The sequence below is a fragment of the Notamacropus eugenii genome, chromosome 2 (genome assembly GCF_028372415.1).
Source record: "Notamacropus eugenii isolate mMacEug1 chromosome 2, mMacEug1.pri_v2, whole genome shotgun sequence".
NCBI lineage: Eukaryota > Metazoa > Chordata > Mammalia > Diprotodontia > Macropodidae > Notamacropus > Notamacropus eugenii.
In genome coordinates, this window is record NC_092873.1 from 517,412,047 (window position 1) to 517,428,869 (window position 16,823).

Sequence of the window (16,823 nt, forward strand, 5' to 3'; positions counted from 1 at the left end):
AACAGAACTCTTATGAAATTGAGTAAATTCTCAAATGGAGATGGATTACTATAGCATAACTATATATTGCAATATACATCATAAATGGTTAAGAAATTTATCTAAGGGATACAAATCAAAACTGCTTTGAGAACCACATCACACTTATCAGATTGGCTAACATGATAGAACAGTTAGATGATAAATGTTGGATGTGGGAGAGTTGGAACCCTAATTCACTGCTGGCGGAGATGTGAGTTGATCCAACCATTCTGGAGAGCAATTTGGAACTATGTCCAAAGGGCTACAAAAATGTGCATACCCTTTGACCCAATAATATTACTTCTAGGACTGTATCCCCAAGAGATCATAAAAATGGGAAAGGGTCCCATATGTACAAAAATATTTATAGCAGCTCTCTTTGTGGTGGTCAAAAACTGGAAATCAAGGAAATGCCCATCAATTGAGGAATGGCTGAACTAACTATAATATATGAATGTAATGGAATACTATTGCACTATAAGAAATGATAAACAGAATACTTCAGAGAGGTATGGGAAGACTTATATGATCTGATGCTGAGCAAAAGAAGCAGAACCAGGAGAATTTTGTGCACAGCAATGAGCACAGTGAGAGTTTTTTCTGGTAGACTTGGAACTTCACTGAAATGCAAGGACTTAAAAAAATTCCTAATGGTCTTTTAAGGCAAAATGCTTTCCATACCCAGAGAAAGAACTTTGGAATACAATCACAGAATTTTTTTTGTTTTATATTTTGGTTTGTTATATGATTTCTCCCATTCATTTTAATTCTTCTGCACAACATGACTATAGTGAAAATGTGTTTACTAGGAATGTATGTACAGAACCTCTATAAAACTGTATGCCGTCTTAGGGAGGGAGGGGAAAAATAATCTAAATTATGCGGTAGTGAATGTAGAATACTGAAAAAAATAACATTAACATATTAAAAAAAAAAGAAATATAGCTAAGGGATAGAGGTTGTTTTTTCCATGACCTAGAATTTTTTTTTTCTGATTTGAAGCCTGAAATACAATGGACTATAATTTGGAAAGGCTAGATTTGGAAAAATGAACTCTTCATTAAAGGTATGTTTATAATATCCAAAGTGATTGGGTAAAGTCTTCCAATGAAGCATTATAGACTATATTTGAAAATGTAGGGGGGCGGAGCCAAGATGGCGAAGTAGAAAGACGCACATACACATAACTCCGAACACACAAACCACAGAACGGCTAGAGGGGACCAAGCCAGGGCGAATTCTGCACCCAGAGACCACGGAGTATTGGAGCGAGGGAGATTCCTGCTCCGGAGAGACCTGCGGACCTCTCGCGGGGGGTCCTCCGCGCCGCGGACTGGGCGCCGGGACAGGGAGCGGAGTGCGGCCCTGCCGTGGCCGCGACACTGAGGGGAGGAGATCCGAGAGGGCTACGGGGACGAGATCTCCAGCAGCCACGTGGGTCCCCCCACCCACAGAGGGACCTGCAAACCTCTCGCAAAAGGTCCATCGCGCTGCAGACACGGAGCCCAGCCCGGACCTGCAGTGGCGGCGGCGGCGGCCACGGCTCTGAGAGGCACAGATCTGAGAGGGCTCCGGAGGAAGGATCTTCAGCAGCGGCATGGCCCCCCCACCAACAGGGGACTGACGGGGGTGGGTGAAAGAGTCTCTTTGGCGGGTTGAGAGCGGAGTGGGGTGCCCCCAAGGCTTGGGCCCCCCCGGGAGGTGGGGGCTGAGAGGCGGCTGCGGACGGGGGCTCCCCAAATGGGCAGGAGCCTGGATCCATTGTGGAAGGTCTGTGCATAAACCCCCGGAGGGAACTATGCTTGAGAGGCGGCCCTGCCCCTGACCACCTGAACTTAATTCTCACACTGAATAGCAGCCCTGCCCCCGCCAAAAATCCTAAGGTGGGAAGCAGCATTTGAATCTCAGTCCCCAAACGCTGGCTGGGAGGACCAGGAGGCGAGGTGGGTGTGAGGAGAACATTCAGAGGTCAGGCCACTGGTTGGAGAAAATGCCAAGAAAAGGGAAAAGAAATAAAACCATTGAAGGGTACTTTACCGGAGAAAAGACACTTCCTCCCTTCCTTTCTGATGGGGAGGAACAATGCTTGCCATCAGGCAAAGACACAGAAATCGAGGATTCTGTGTCCCAGCCCACCCAATGGGCTCGGGCCATGGAAGAGCTCAAGAGGAAGTTTGAAAATCAAGTTAGAGAGGTGGAGGAAAGACTGGGAAGGGAAATGAGAGGGATGAGGGAGAAGCATGAAAAGCGGATCAGCTCCCTGCTAAAGGAGAACCAAAAAAATCTTGAAGAAATTGGCACCTTGAGAACTAGCCTAACTCAGCTGGCAAGGGAGGTGCAAGGGGCCAATGAGGAGAAGAATGCTTTTAAAAGCAGAATTAACCAAATGGAAAAGGAGATTCAAAAGCTCACTGAAGAAAATAGATCTTTCAAAACTGGAATGGTACGGATGGACACTAAGGACTTTTCGAGAAAGACAGATATCTCAGAACATACCAAGCACATTCAAAAAATGGAAGATAATGTGAAATATCTTATTGGAAAAACAACTGACCTGGAAAATAGAATCAGGAGAGACAATGTAAAAATTCTGGGACTACCTGAAAACCATGATCAAAAGAAGAGCCTAGACATCATCTTCCATGAAATTATCAAGGAAAACTGCCCGGAGATTCTAGAACCAGAAGGCAAAATAAATATTCAAGGAATCCGCAGAACACCTCATGAAAGAGATCCAAAAAGAGAAACTCCTAGGAGCATTGTGGCCAAACTCCAGAATTCCCAGGTGAAAGAGAAAATATTGCAAGCAGCTAGAAAGAAACAATTCAAGTATTGTGGAAATACAATCAGGATAGCACAAGATCTGGCACCCTCTACATTGAGGGATAGAAGGGAATGGAATAGGATATTCCAGAAGTCAAAGGAACTAGGACTGAAGCCAAGAATCACCTACCCAGCAAAACTGAGTATAATACTTCAGGAGAAAAAATGGTCTTTCAATGAAATAGAAGACTTTCAAATTTTCCTGATGAAAAGACCAGAGCTGGAAAGAAAATCTGACTTTCTAACACAAGAATGAAGAGAACCATGAAAAGGCGAACAGCAAAGAGAAATCATAAGGGACTTACTAAAGTTGAACTGTTTACATTCCTACATGGAAAGACAATATTTATAACTCTTGAAACATTTCAGTATCTGGGCACTGGGTGGGAGTACACACACACACACACATGCACACATGCACACATACATAGAGACAGAGTGCACAGAGTGAATTGAAGAGGATGGGATCATATATTAAAAAAAAATGAAATCAAGCAGTGCGACAGAAATATTGGGAGGAGAAAGGGAAAAGTTATATGGGGCAAATTATCTCTCATAAAAGAGGCAAGCAAAAGACTTATTAGTGGTGGGATAAAGAGGGGAGGCAAGAGAAAAACATGAGGTCTACTCTCATCACATTCCACTAAAGGAAAGAATATAATGCACACTCATTTTGATAGGAAAACCTATCTCATAATACAGGAGAGTGGGGGACAGGGGCACAAGCAGGGTGGGGGGGAGGATGGAGGGGAGGGCATGGGGAGGAGAATGCAATACGAGGTCGACACTCATGGGGAGGGAAAGGACCATAAGAAAATAGAAGTAATGGGGGACAGGATAGGATGGAGGGAAATATAATTAGTCCTATACAACACAACTAGTATGGAAATCATTTGCAAAACTAAACAGATATAGCCTATATTGAATTGCCTGTCTTTCAAGGGGAAGGGGTGGAGAGGCAGGGAGCTAAGGAGGTTAGAACTCAAAGTGTTAGGACCAAATGTAATGTTCTTACCACTGGGTAACAAGAAATACAGGTTAAGGGGTCAAGAAAGCTATCTGGTCCTACAGGACAAAAGAGAAGATGGAGACAAGGGCAGGGAGGGAGGATAGAGGAGAGAGCAGATAGGTCACAGGGGCAATTAGAAAGCTCGGGTTTGGGGGGGGGGGATAAAAGGGGAGAAAATTTGTAACCCAAAATTGTGTGAAAATAAATGGTAAAAATTAATAAAAAAAAAAAAAAGAAAATGTAGTAAACTCAGTGCCAAAGAATGTAAAATAAATCATTCAAGCTTATGAATACTGAATATGAAAAGTGTTTGAATATGTAAAAAAAACTGTAGGGTTTATTTTATATGTCAATAAATGAATTTAATTATTTTTACTTTACTTTCATTCATTTGCATTCCACTATACCTCTAAAGTATCTTGATTCCTCTGCTAGGTGGATTTCAGCCACATTAAGACCCAGCCTAGGTCATCCTTAATTCCTTTGCTGGACACATGGTCAAATGGGGCAAAAATTAAAGAAAAGAGCAAGGACTCAAGAACCCTAAAGACACATGGAACTTTGCATTTACCCTGCCACTATACCCTTTCTATTTCTAGATGTTTCTACACACCTTGATGTTACACCATCCAGCGTGTGCTGCTTAGGGTATGAGCTCCTTGAGAAGAGGATTGTCTTGCTTTACTATTTGTTGTTTTCCAGAATTTATAATAATTCTGGGTGGACAGTAGGTACTAAATACATATTTGTTTTCATTAGAAAGACTTCTAGACTGAGATTCAAGAGACCTAGGTTTTAGTACTGGCTCTACCACAAACCAGGTATCTGAACAGACTCAAGTCATTCAAATGTAATATGGAGGCATTAGACTAAGGCAGCTGTATGGTCCCATCTAGCATTTCATATGTAAAAGTCTCTTCTAGATTTGAAATCCTGTATTCTAGGGTTCTTTATGGTTCTCATGTTTTATAAGTCAATTCACCCCACCTACTTTAAATAATTCCTTCATAGAAGAAAGGAGATAATAGATGTCAAGACACCTTCATATAACTGTCATACACCTGTTTGGTCCTAGTACACATCTTTTAAACGTTTTAGCTTGACCTTCAAAGCCAAGCTTCATCTTCTGCCTGAATTCACTCTATTAGTACCCACAAATTGGTTTACATTCACTTTGTAAATATGTTAAATGTATTTATATGTGATGTAATGGTAATTTAAATGGGAAGATCTTTCCTATTCAATTAATAGGCCCATATAACCTGGTTAAGTCACATGGCAGTCTAAGTCAAATCAGTTTGAGTCACATGAAGCCTCTGGTGAGAGGAGTTTGCTGAAAGGGTAGAGTAGGAAAGATGGAACAGGAAGAGGCAGAGCTAGAACAGAGCTGAGAAGGATTTGGTCAGAGAGCAGTTGGAGTTACCAAGGATGCAGGCAGGCAGCTGGCTGGAGTGAGTAAGAAAGCTTGCTTGTGATTTTGCTTAAGGCAGATGGTTTGTGGGCAGCCTAGCAGATGGAAGGCTTGGGGCTGGTGTTGCCCTTTAACGTTATTGTATATGGATGTCTTTGTTACTATGATGAATTTGGCTTTCTGGTGTCTGAATAAATGTTTTGATTCTGTCTTCCATGTGGAGAGTCACAATTTCACAATTCAGAACTGGGTCAGAATATTCATGTCCACTATAGGCTCTGTGAATATCACATTGGTGCTACATGTGAACACATTTTTCGCCTACACAACATAACTGAGAGATTGATTTTTGTCTCTGTTGCCTCAATGCTAGGATACAATGCCTAGTATATAACGGTTGCCTAGCAAATGCTTTCTTTATCCCCATTCTACAGATCAGAAAAACCAGACTCATAGAAACTGAGTGATTCCTTTTAGTTGTGATGAAATGTAGGGAGGGCTCAATTTACAGGCACATGATTTGAGTGTGAATTCCATTTCTACCATGAATTACCTGTGTGACCCTGAACAAATTATTCACCCTCTCAGGGTAGCTAGGTAGTACAGTGGAGAGAGCACCAGTGTAGGAGTCAGGAGGACCTGAGTTCAAATCTCACCTCAGACACTTGACACTCACTAGCTGTGTGACCTTGGGCAAGTCACTTAACCCCAGTTGCCTCATCCTGGGTCATCTCCAGTCATCCTGATGAATATCTGGTCACTGGATTCAGATGGCTCTGGAGGACAAGTGAGGCTGGTGATCTGCACAGCCCTCCCTCACTCAAAAAGCAAAGTCAAGTACAAGTCATGTCATTATTCTCAAATGGCATGGTCTTCTTCGGCAATGAAGGACGAACACACAGCAAATGTTTCTCAAATGGACATCTGTAAACACCTTAAGATTAAACATAAAAGTTGCTACAATCTTACCATTAAACCATGAGCTCCTTGAGATCTGGGACTGGTACTGACTTTCTTTGAATCCCCAGTACTTTGCAGTGTCTGGCACACAGTAAGTGCTTAATAAATGCTTGGCGATTTGACTTGACTGCCATCATTATAGAGCAGGGTCAGGGCCTGAATCCATTGGTACAGGGAATCCCAGGTAAGAAATTCCCTATGTCAATGCAGATTGTGACCTTCTCTACAACTGATACTCTTAGAGAGCTGACCAGAGCATTAGGAAGTGAAGTGACTTTTTTTAACAGCAAGTACCCTAGCATAGCCAAGATAACTTTCCAGTACAGGTTCTTGCAACTTCAGAGAAAATGCAAACAGAAATTACAAGCAGAAATTACAAACAGAGGGGGAGAAGCCAAGATGGCGGAGCAGCAAGATACACACATATGCTAGCTCCAAACCCACAGTCCATAAAATACCTGTAAAGAACTCCCAACAAATTCTGGAGCAGCACAAGCCACAGAACAACGGAGTGGAGGAGATTTCTGTTCCAGAGAGACCTGAAAAACCGACGCGATAGGTCTGTGGTGCACCGGACCCAGAGCAGAGCCCAGCTCTGCCTTGACTGCACGGCACTGAGAGGAGCAGATCCCAGCAGGCTTCAGGGACAGAATCTCCAATGACCGTGCAGGTCCCTCCACCCACAGGTGACAAGGGTCGGTGAGAGGGTCTTTCCAGCTCGCTGAGAGGGGAGCGGGGTGTCCCCATAACTCAGGACCCCTCGGGAGGCAGCATCCAAGGGGGCAGTGGACAGGGGCTTCTAAAGCAGGCAGGAGCCTGAATTCATTGTTGAAGGTCTCCCCATAAACCCCCATGAGGCTGCCCTCCCCCTACCTGAGCACCTGAACTTAATCTCACACTGAATAGCAGCCCCACCCCTTCCAAAAGCCCTGAGGCTAGGAAGCAGCATTTGAATCTCAGCCCCCAAGCCCTGGCTGGGCAGATCTGGAGGCCAGGTGGGTGTGGAGAGGACACTCAGAAGTCAAGTCACTGGCTGGGAAAATGCCCAGAAAGGGGGGAAAAAAAATAAGACCACAGAAGGTTACTTTCTTGGTGAACAGATATCTCCTCCCTTCCTTTCTGATGAGGAAGAACAATGCTTACCATCAGGGAAAGACATAGAACTCAAGGCTTCTGTATCCCAAACATCCAGAATAAATATTCAATGGGCTCAGGCCATGGAAGAGCTCAAAAAGGATTTTGAAAATCAAGTTAGAGAGGTGGAGGAAAAACTGGGAAGAGAAATGAGAGAGATGCAAGAAAAGCATGAAAAACAGGTCAACACCTTGCTAAAGGAGACCTAAAAAAATGCTGAAGAAAATAACACCTTGAAAAATAGGTTAACTCAATTGGCAAAAGAGGTTCAAAAAGGCAGTGAGGAGAAGAATGCTTTCAAAAGCAGAATTAGCCAAATGGAAAAGGAGGTTCAAAAGCTCACTGAAGAAAATAGTTCTTTCAAAGTTAGAATGGAACAGATGGAGGCCAATGACTTTATGAGAAACCAAGAAATCACAAAACAAAACCAAAAGAATGGAAAAATGGAAGATAATGTGAAACATCTCATTGGAAAAACAACTGACCTGGAAAATAGATCCAGGAGAGACAATTTAAAAATTATGGGACTACCTGAAAGCCATGATCAAAAAAACAGCCTAGACACCATCTTTCATGAAATTATCAAGAAAAACTGCCCTGAGATTCTAGAACCAGAGGGCAAAAATAAGTATTCAAGGAATCCACAGATCACCACCTGAAAGAGATCCAAAAAGAGAAACTCCTAGGAACATTGTGGCCAAATTCCAGAGTTCCCTGGTCAAGGAGAAAATATTGCAAGCAGCTAGAAAGAAATAATTCAAGTACTGTGGAAATACAATCAGGATAGCAGAAGATCTAGCAGCTTCTACATTAAGGGATTGAAGGGCTTGGAATATAATATTCCAGAAGTCAAAGGAACTAGGACTTAAACCAAGAATCACCTACCCAACAATGAGTATAATACTTCAAGGGGAAAAAATGGTCTTTCAATGAAATAGAGGACTTTCAAGCATTCTTGAGGAAAAGACCAGAGCTGAAAAGAAAATGTGACTTTCAAACACAAGAATGAAGAGAAGCATGAAAAGGTAAACAGCAAAGAGAAGTCATAAGGGACTTACTAAAATTGAACTGTTTACATTCCTACATGGAAAGACAGTATTTGTAACTCTTCAAACTTTTCAGTATCTGGGTGGTGGATGGGATTACACGCACACACACACAGAGCACAGAGTGAATTGAATAGGATGGAATCATACTTAAAAAAATGAAATTAAGAGGTGAGGGAGAAATATACTGGGAAGAGAAAGGGAGAAATGGAATGGGGCAAATTATCTCTCATAAAAGAGGTAAGCAAAAAACTTTTTAGTGGAGGGAAAAAGAGAGGAGGTGAGAGAAAAACATGAAGTTTACTCTCATCACACTCCACTAAAGGAAGGAATAAAATGCACACTCATTTTGGTATGAAAACCTATCTTACAATACAGGAAAGTGGGGGAGAAGGGGATAAGCAGGGTGGGGGGGATGATGGAAGGGAGGGCAATGAGAGGAGGGAGCAATTTGAAGTCAGCACTCTTGGGGAGGGACAGGATCAAAAGAGAGAATAGAAGCAATGGGGGGCAGGATAGGATGGGGGTAAATATAGGTAGTCTTACACAACGTGACTATTATGGAAGTCATTTGCAAAACTACACAGATATGGTCTATATTGAATTGCTTGCCTTCCAAAGGGAATGGGTGGGGAGGGAGGGATGAAGAGATGTTGGAACTCAAAGTTTTAGGAACAACTGTTGAGTTCTGTTCTTGCTACTAGGAAATAAGAAATACAGGTAAAGGGGTAGAGAAAGTTATCTGGCCCTACAGGACAAAAGAGAAGATAGGGACAAGGGAAGGGAGGGATCATAGAAGACAGGGCAGATTGGTGGTAGGGGCAATTAGAATGCTTGGTGTTTTGGGATGGGGGGGGGGGAAATGGGGAGAAAATTTGGAACCCAAAATTTTGTGAAAAAGAATGTTAAAAGTTAAATAAATAAATTTTAAAAAAAAATTACAAACAGAAAATAGCACAAATCAACAGACAGATCCAACTTTCTGACCATTAATTATATACATAGTTACCAGAGAGAGAAGCACCAACATTTGGGTTTTCAAAGTCAGGGGGTGGGGGTTCCTTAATGTCTGCCTAGAGTCTCATCTGGCCAAATCACATAAACCTTCTTCCAATGAGTAAGCCCCTTCACCTCAGAATATACATAGAGCCAAAATGTATCACAAACCATGTGCTTGATTGCCTAATTACCAAAAGGTGAGCAAGCCTTCCTTAAGCACACTTCCCTTAATTGTCTCAATGTGAGGCCAACTGAATTGGGGGGGGGGAGGATGTGAAAATCTTCAACTCCTATTAACATTACACTTACCCAGCATCACCCACAATGATGAATCAGGAGCAGGACTGGAATTCAGACCTTTCTGGCTTTCATGCTGGCTGTCTATCGACTACACCAAACCATTCTAGCTATACATAATCATAAAAGGCAAAGGAGTTAGGATTACAACCAAGAATTATCTACTCACCAAACGAAATATAATCTTTCAGGGGGGAAATGGGTGTTCAATGAAATAGAAGGCTTTTAAGCATTCCAAATGAAAAGACCAAAGCTGAATAGAAGAATGGCTCCCAAATACAAGACTCAAGAAAAACATAAAAAGGTAAAAAAGAAACAAGAAAGAGAAAATATAAAAAATTCAATAGGTAAACTGTTTATATTTCTACATGGCAAGATAATTTTGTATGTGTGTTTTTGTTGAAGAAGACCATGACATCAGAGAAATGATGACATGATTTGCACTTGACTTTGTTTTGAGTGAGGGAGGGTTGTGCAGGTCACCAGCCTCACTTTCTTCTCCTGAGCCATCTGGATCCAGTGACCCGATATTCATCAGGATGAGTGCAGATGGCCCAGGATGCAATAGGAGACTTTGCCCTTTTTCAGCTAAGGCCTATTCAGGTACTCATTTAGAGTGAGGTGGCCTTGGATAAAGGGATCGTCAATGTTGGAATGGGGAAGACAAGATTTAGGAAAGGTATGATCGCAATACTGAAGTATTTAAAAAAGGGTCAAGTGGAAGAGGGGTTAGAACCTGAAGCAATGGATGAGTGTGGCAGAGAGACATATTTTAGCTCCATGCAAAGTTAATTTTCCTAAAAAGAAAAATGGAATGGGCTCCCTCAGGAAGCTGTTGGTTCTTCTAACCTTACTGGGGGAAAATATCTGTAACTCTTAAAAACTTTATTACTATAAAAAATTAGGAGTAGCATATATAGACAGAGGATATGGATATAAGGTGACATTAATGGGATGATACCCCAAAAACAAAATAAAGGGGTATGAAAGAAAATTACACTGGAAGGAGTGAACTGAATTGGGTAAATCATCTCACATAAAAGCCACATAAAAGAGATGATAAAATGGAGAAGTTGGGGGTGAGGGGTCATGAGCCAAGTTTACTCTCATCAAAATAGCTTCAAAGAGGGAAAAGCATGCACACTCAGTTGGCTACAGAACTCTATCTTACCCTATAATAAAGTAAAAACCTATGGGAACAATAGAAAGGGGGGGAGGAGGAACTGATAAAAAGGAGGGTATGTTAAGCAAGGCAGTAATGACAAGTAAAACACTTGGGAGAAGGGAAAGAGTAGGGGTAAGGGAGGGGGAATAAACAAGGGGAAAATAGCATGGAGGGAAACACAGTTAATTATTATAACTTTAAATGTGAATGGGATGAACTCACCCATTGAATGGAAGTAGATAGCAGAATAGATTAAAGAAAAACAGAATCCTGCAATATGATGTTTACAGGAAACACATTTGAAGCAGAGAGATGCACACAGGGTAAAAGTAAGGGGCCGGAGCAGAATTTATTATGCTTCAGTTGAAGCAAAGAAAGCAGGGATAGCAATCGTGATCTCAGACAAAGCAAAAACAAAAATCAATCTAATTATAAGACATAAGGAAGGATCTTGCTGAAAGGTACCATGGACAATGAAGTCATATCAATGTCAAACATATATGCACTAAATGATACAGCATTTATATTTTTTAAATTTAATTAATTTGTTTTCAGTTTTCAACAATCACTTCCATAAGTCTTAAATTTTCTCCCTTTCCCTCTTCTCTCCTTCCCCAAGACAGCATGCAATCTTATACGGGTTCTATACATGCATTCTTATTAAACACATTTTCACACTAGTCATGTTGCATAGAAGAATTAAAACTAATAAGAGAAACCATGAGAAAAACAAAACATAACCTAACACAAGAGAAGACAGTCTGCTTCATTCTGTGTTCTGATTCCATAGCTCTTTCTCTGGATGTGGGTGGCATTTTGCCTCAAGAATCCCTTGGGGATGTTTTAGGTTCTTGCATTGCTGTGAAGGACTTAGTCTATCAGAAGCAGTCCTCGAACAATGCAGCTGTTACTGTGTATAATGTTCTCCTGGTTCTGTTCATCTCACTTAGCATCAGGTCATATAAGTCTTTCCAGGTTTTTCTGAAGTCTGACTGTTCATCATTTCTTACAGCACAGTATTATTTCATTGCATTCATATACCAAAATATAGCATCTAAATTTTTGAATGATAATTTGAATAAGTTAACAGAAAAAAAATAGAGAATACAACTGCTCTAATGGGGGACCTCAGCTTTTTCCTCTCAGAACTAGATGAATCAAACCAAAAAAATAAGCAAGAAAGAAGTTAAGGAGGTAAATAAAACTCTGGAAGAGTTAGATATCATAGTTCTCTGGTGAAAACTGAATGAGAATAGAAAGGAATATATCATATTTTTGGCAGTACATGGCACCAACACAAAAAACTGATCATGTATTAAAACATAAAAACCTTCCAACCAAATGCAGAAAAGCAGAAATAGTAAATGCATCCTTTTCAGATCAAATTGCAATAAAAATTACCTTCAATAATGGACAATGGAAAGAGAGATAAAAATTTAATTGGAAATTGAATATTTTAATCTTAAAAAAATAAGTGGTTCAAATGCAAATCACAGAAACAATCAAAACTTTCATTTAACAAAATGGCAGCAATTAAATAACCTACCAAAATTTATGGGATGTAACCAAATATATACTTATAGAAATTTTATATTTCTAATCACTTACATCAATAAAATAAAGAAAAATCATATTAATGAATTGAGCACACAGCTAAAAAAAACCTAGAAAAAAAATTAAAACCACCAATTAAACACCACATTGGAAATCCTGAAAATCAAAAGAAAAATTAATAAAACTGCAAGTGAAAAACCATTGAACTAATAAAACTAGAAGCTGGCTTTATGAAAAAAGCAATAAAGTAAATGAACCATTGGTTAATTTGATTTAAAAAAGCAAAGAAGAAAACCAAATTGCGAGTATCAAAAATGAATGGGGTGAATTCACCACCAATGAAGAGGAAATTAAGACAATTGCTAGGAGCTATTTTGCTCAACTATCTGCCAATAAATTTGGCAATCTAAATGAAATGTATGAATATCTACAAAAATATAAAGAACCCAGATTAACATAACTTAACATAGCTTAAATAACTCAATCTTAGAAAAAGAAATTAAACAAGTCATCAAATGAACTTCCTAAGAAAAAAATCCCCAGGACCAGATAGATTCAAAAGCGAATTCTACCAAATATTTGAAGAACAACTAATCCCAACACTATATAAACTATTTGAAAAAATAGGTGGAGTTATAATACATTCCTTTTATGATACAAATATGGTGCTGATACCTAAACCAGAAGTTCCTGCCCTGCTCCTGATCCATCATTGTTGTGTGTTCTTGGGTAAGTCACTTCACTTCCTAGTGCTCTAATCAGCTCTCTAAGACTATCAAGTATAGAGAAGGTCACAGTCTTCATTGACATAGGGAATTTCTTACCTGCGAGGTCCCTGTACCAATGGAATCAGGACCTGATCCTACTTTATAATGACACCAAGCATTTATTAAGCACTTACTACGTGCCAGACACTGCAGTGTGCTGGGGATTCAAAGAAAGTCAGTACCAGTCCCAGGTCCCAAGGAACTCATGGTCTAATGGGAAGATTGTAGCAACTTTTATGTTTAATTTTTGGGTGTTTGCATTTGTCCGTTTGACAAGCAATTGCTAAGCAACTACTACACCCTAGTCATTGTGCCTTCACACCTATGGGATTGGCTAATAAGATAAAAATGGGAAATGTTGAACGTTGGAGAGGATGTGGGAAAACTGGGACGTGCATGCACTGTCAATGGAGTTGTGAAGTGATCCTCCCATTCTGGAGAACAATTTGGAACCATTCCCAAAGGGCTATAATACTGTTTACACCCTTTGGTGAAGCAATACCACTGCTAGGTCTATATCCCAAAGAAATAAAAAAAAAGGAAAAGGACCTCTTCATATAAAAAATATTTATTGCAGCTCTTTTTGTGGTGGCTAAGAACTGGAAATGAGAGGGATGCTTATCAACTGGGAAATGGTTAAACAAGCTGTGGTATATGGTTGTGGCAAAACATTATCATGCTATAAGAGATGACAAGCAGAATGCATCCTTAAAAACCTGGAAAGACTTACATGAACTGATGCATAGTGAAATTTACAGAACCAGGAGAATGCTGTGCACAGTAACAGTTATTGTGTGATGAAAAACGGAGAATGACTTAGCTATTCTCAAAAATGCAATTATCCAAGACAATCCCAAAGGACTAATGATGAAGTATGCTATCCACCTCCAGAGAAAGAACTGATACTGTTTGAACACAGACTGAAGCATGCTATTTTTCACTCTTTCTTTCCTTTTTTTTGTTCAATCTTCCTGTACAAAATGACTAATATGGCAATGTTTTACATAATTGTACATATATAACCTATATCTAAATGCTTAATGTCTCAGGGAGGGGTGAGGGAAGGAGGGACAGAATTTAGAACTCAAAACGGTGAAGAAAAAAATCCATGTAATTATAATAATATGCCATAATCAAATGTGGAAGTAGCCTGGAAATATAGAAATTATATTTAATAGGCAAAAGCTTGTATTTTCTTAATCTCCATGGAGAAGCAGAAGGATGGGCCCTGCCTAGATCCATCAAAAGTAGCCTTTTCCTTCAAAATGTCATTGACTGCTCGGCATTAATCAGTCATCAGTAAGTGAAGAGATGGCAAATAACTTATAGGGGCACCTCATTAATTTCCAAGTAGTCAGGCTGTCTTCTGAGAATAGAGAGCTGGAAAACTCAACCCCCCTGTCTCACACAGGGCCATAGAGAAACACAAAGGCAGAAGGCAACTTTCTTTACAAATAGAACATAGGATGTACAGCCCAGTGAAGAGTATCCTTTGATAAAAACAATACTCTTCAATGTGAATATGCTTTGTATATGTACATGGATGGAAAGGTGAAGGGTAGAGGGAAATAGACACATGCAAATGTAAATGATGCTCCCTTTCTCTGGATGTGTCTGAATCTCATTCTGAGTCTTACCTTCACAAAGAGTTTATACAGCTTCCTGACTTTATTTACGTACCTCATCTTTTGACCTCACCTTGAGAACCAGAAGACTATTCCCCAGACTCAGCAACACATAACTTTTAGCTGTGTCTTCCGAGTCATCCATAACCCATGCTGCCTCCTCTCTGAATATCCTCTTGATCTTCCCTTACCCCATCCCACCAGAACCTTGGATTCTCAGTTTGGGGAGCTGGCCAGGGTCTGACAGGACCACTGCTGCCTCATCTTGCCCAGAACCCAACCTCCAGGGTACTTGATTCTGGGCCATTTCCAAATCATCCACCATCCCCTTTCTAATCTCACTTTTGGGGGTATATTCCCACATTGTAATGTAAGTTTGACATATAGTAAGTCTGGCCCATGATAAGCACTTAATAAATATTTATATCATTCATTCATTCATTCATTCCTGAAAGTAGCTCTTCCTTCAGTAGCTTGAGATTTACAACTGCAGAGATTTTTTTAAAAAGCACAAACAATTTTAAGGTGATATCCAAAGAGAAATCAAGGAAAAAGGTCTAAGCAATGGACACATGGTTGTGATATATGAGCAGCCCTATCAAAGCTTTTAAAAGGACCATGGGATTCAGTTGGAGAGATGACCAATTCTACTACATACGTTAAGAAAACAATTCCATTTCTTTTTTTAAGCACCCTTCATAATAAGTTTGTATTTTCACATATAGGAAATCTGATCAGGGGCTAATGGAAGGTTAGATCTGAGAGAGAACTAACAACAGTGAGTGTCAGACTTTAGAACAGGGAATGTCAGAGTTTTAGTGGGATGTGAGAAAAGAGAATGTTAGAGTTGGGAGAGACCTTAGAACAAGGAGTGTCTGAGCTGAGAGAAGCTTTAGAATAGACAATTTCCAAATTAGGGGGAGTCTTAGAATATTGGAACACAGACTGTTCTAGCTTAAAGATACCCAGAAGTAATTTAGTCCTATATCTAATTTACAGTGTGGGAAACTGAGTCCCAGGATAAAAAACAAATCCCTCAGGATGTCCAGGTAGCTAATGGCAGAGGGACAAACAGATATGAAAGCTTTTCCAAAATACCTCACTGCTATAAAATAGAGACAGAATTGACCACCCTAAGTTAGCAGATTCCCTTAACTGGCTGACTTCTAGGCTGGGCCAAGAAAGAATTCCTGGCAGAAGCTTCATGACTAAGGCATGAATAATCACTGTCATTGACTGATCCAAGTAAAAAAATCTGGTAAAAATGTACCTACAGGCATGGTCCTTAGTGCAGAGATCATAGCAGGAACAACATTCCCAGTCACCCTCAAAGGATCCTTTGTTTTGTCTTCTCTGTCTTCCTCCCTTTCTCTTCTCTCTCCCTACCCCTTTTTGGGGGCTTACTTGATAGACCTGAGGAAAGAAGAGGAGAAGGCTTCATCTCCAACTTCAATCATTCAATAACACAAGGCTGGTTTATTGGCAGGATTTGAAAACTCCATGAGAAAGTTTCAATGCTGAGAGCCATCCAAAAATGCCCACTACTCTCAAATCAACACAGTGGGCCCTGAAGCCAAAGGAAAAGCCAACAATGTAGGAGCTAGCTAGGACTAATCCTAGAACTAGAACTGAAGATAGGGTTTTGAACCAGAAAAAACATGAAAGGTCATTCTAACCAAATTCCATTCTTTTCAAGAAAAGGAAAGAGAGGACCAGAGAAGTAAATTGCCTTATCCAAGGCTACACATAGGATAAGTAGTATCACATCCTTGCATAACAGCAAGTACCCCAACATACACAGATGGGCCTGCCAGACAGGTTCTTAGACATGCTTTTCTAAAAGGAAAGCAACTTTTGAGGCTTCAGCAATGTACTTTAATCAAGCATATATATCATTTACCTAGTTCAGGGAAAAAGCCAGTACCCTGAACTTCAGAGAAAAAACAAATAGAGAAATAAAGACCAACAGACAGGGCTTCCAACTGTCTGCCCATAAGCAATACATACATCAC

General features: G+C 40.3%; 1 protein-coding gene across 16 annotated transcripts in view; it reads right to left on the reverse strand.

Moving 5' to 3' along the window:
- The window catches only part of DAB1 (DAB adaptor protein 1), a 1,307,076-nt gene that overhangs the window by 349,035 nt on the left and 941,218 nt on the right, over positions 1–16,823 (reverse strand). Inside the window, exon 2 of one of the 16 annotated variants that reach the window (XM_072649609.1) lies at positions 16,086–16,224. The exons of the other annotated variants lie outside the window; for them this stretch is intronic. The gene's annotated coding sequence lies outside the window, so the exon portion shown is untranslated. The remainder of the gene's footprint in view (positions 1–16,085; positions 16,225–16,823) is intronic. 16 annotated transcript variants of the gene reach the window in all.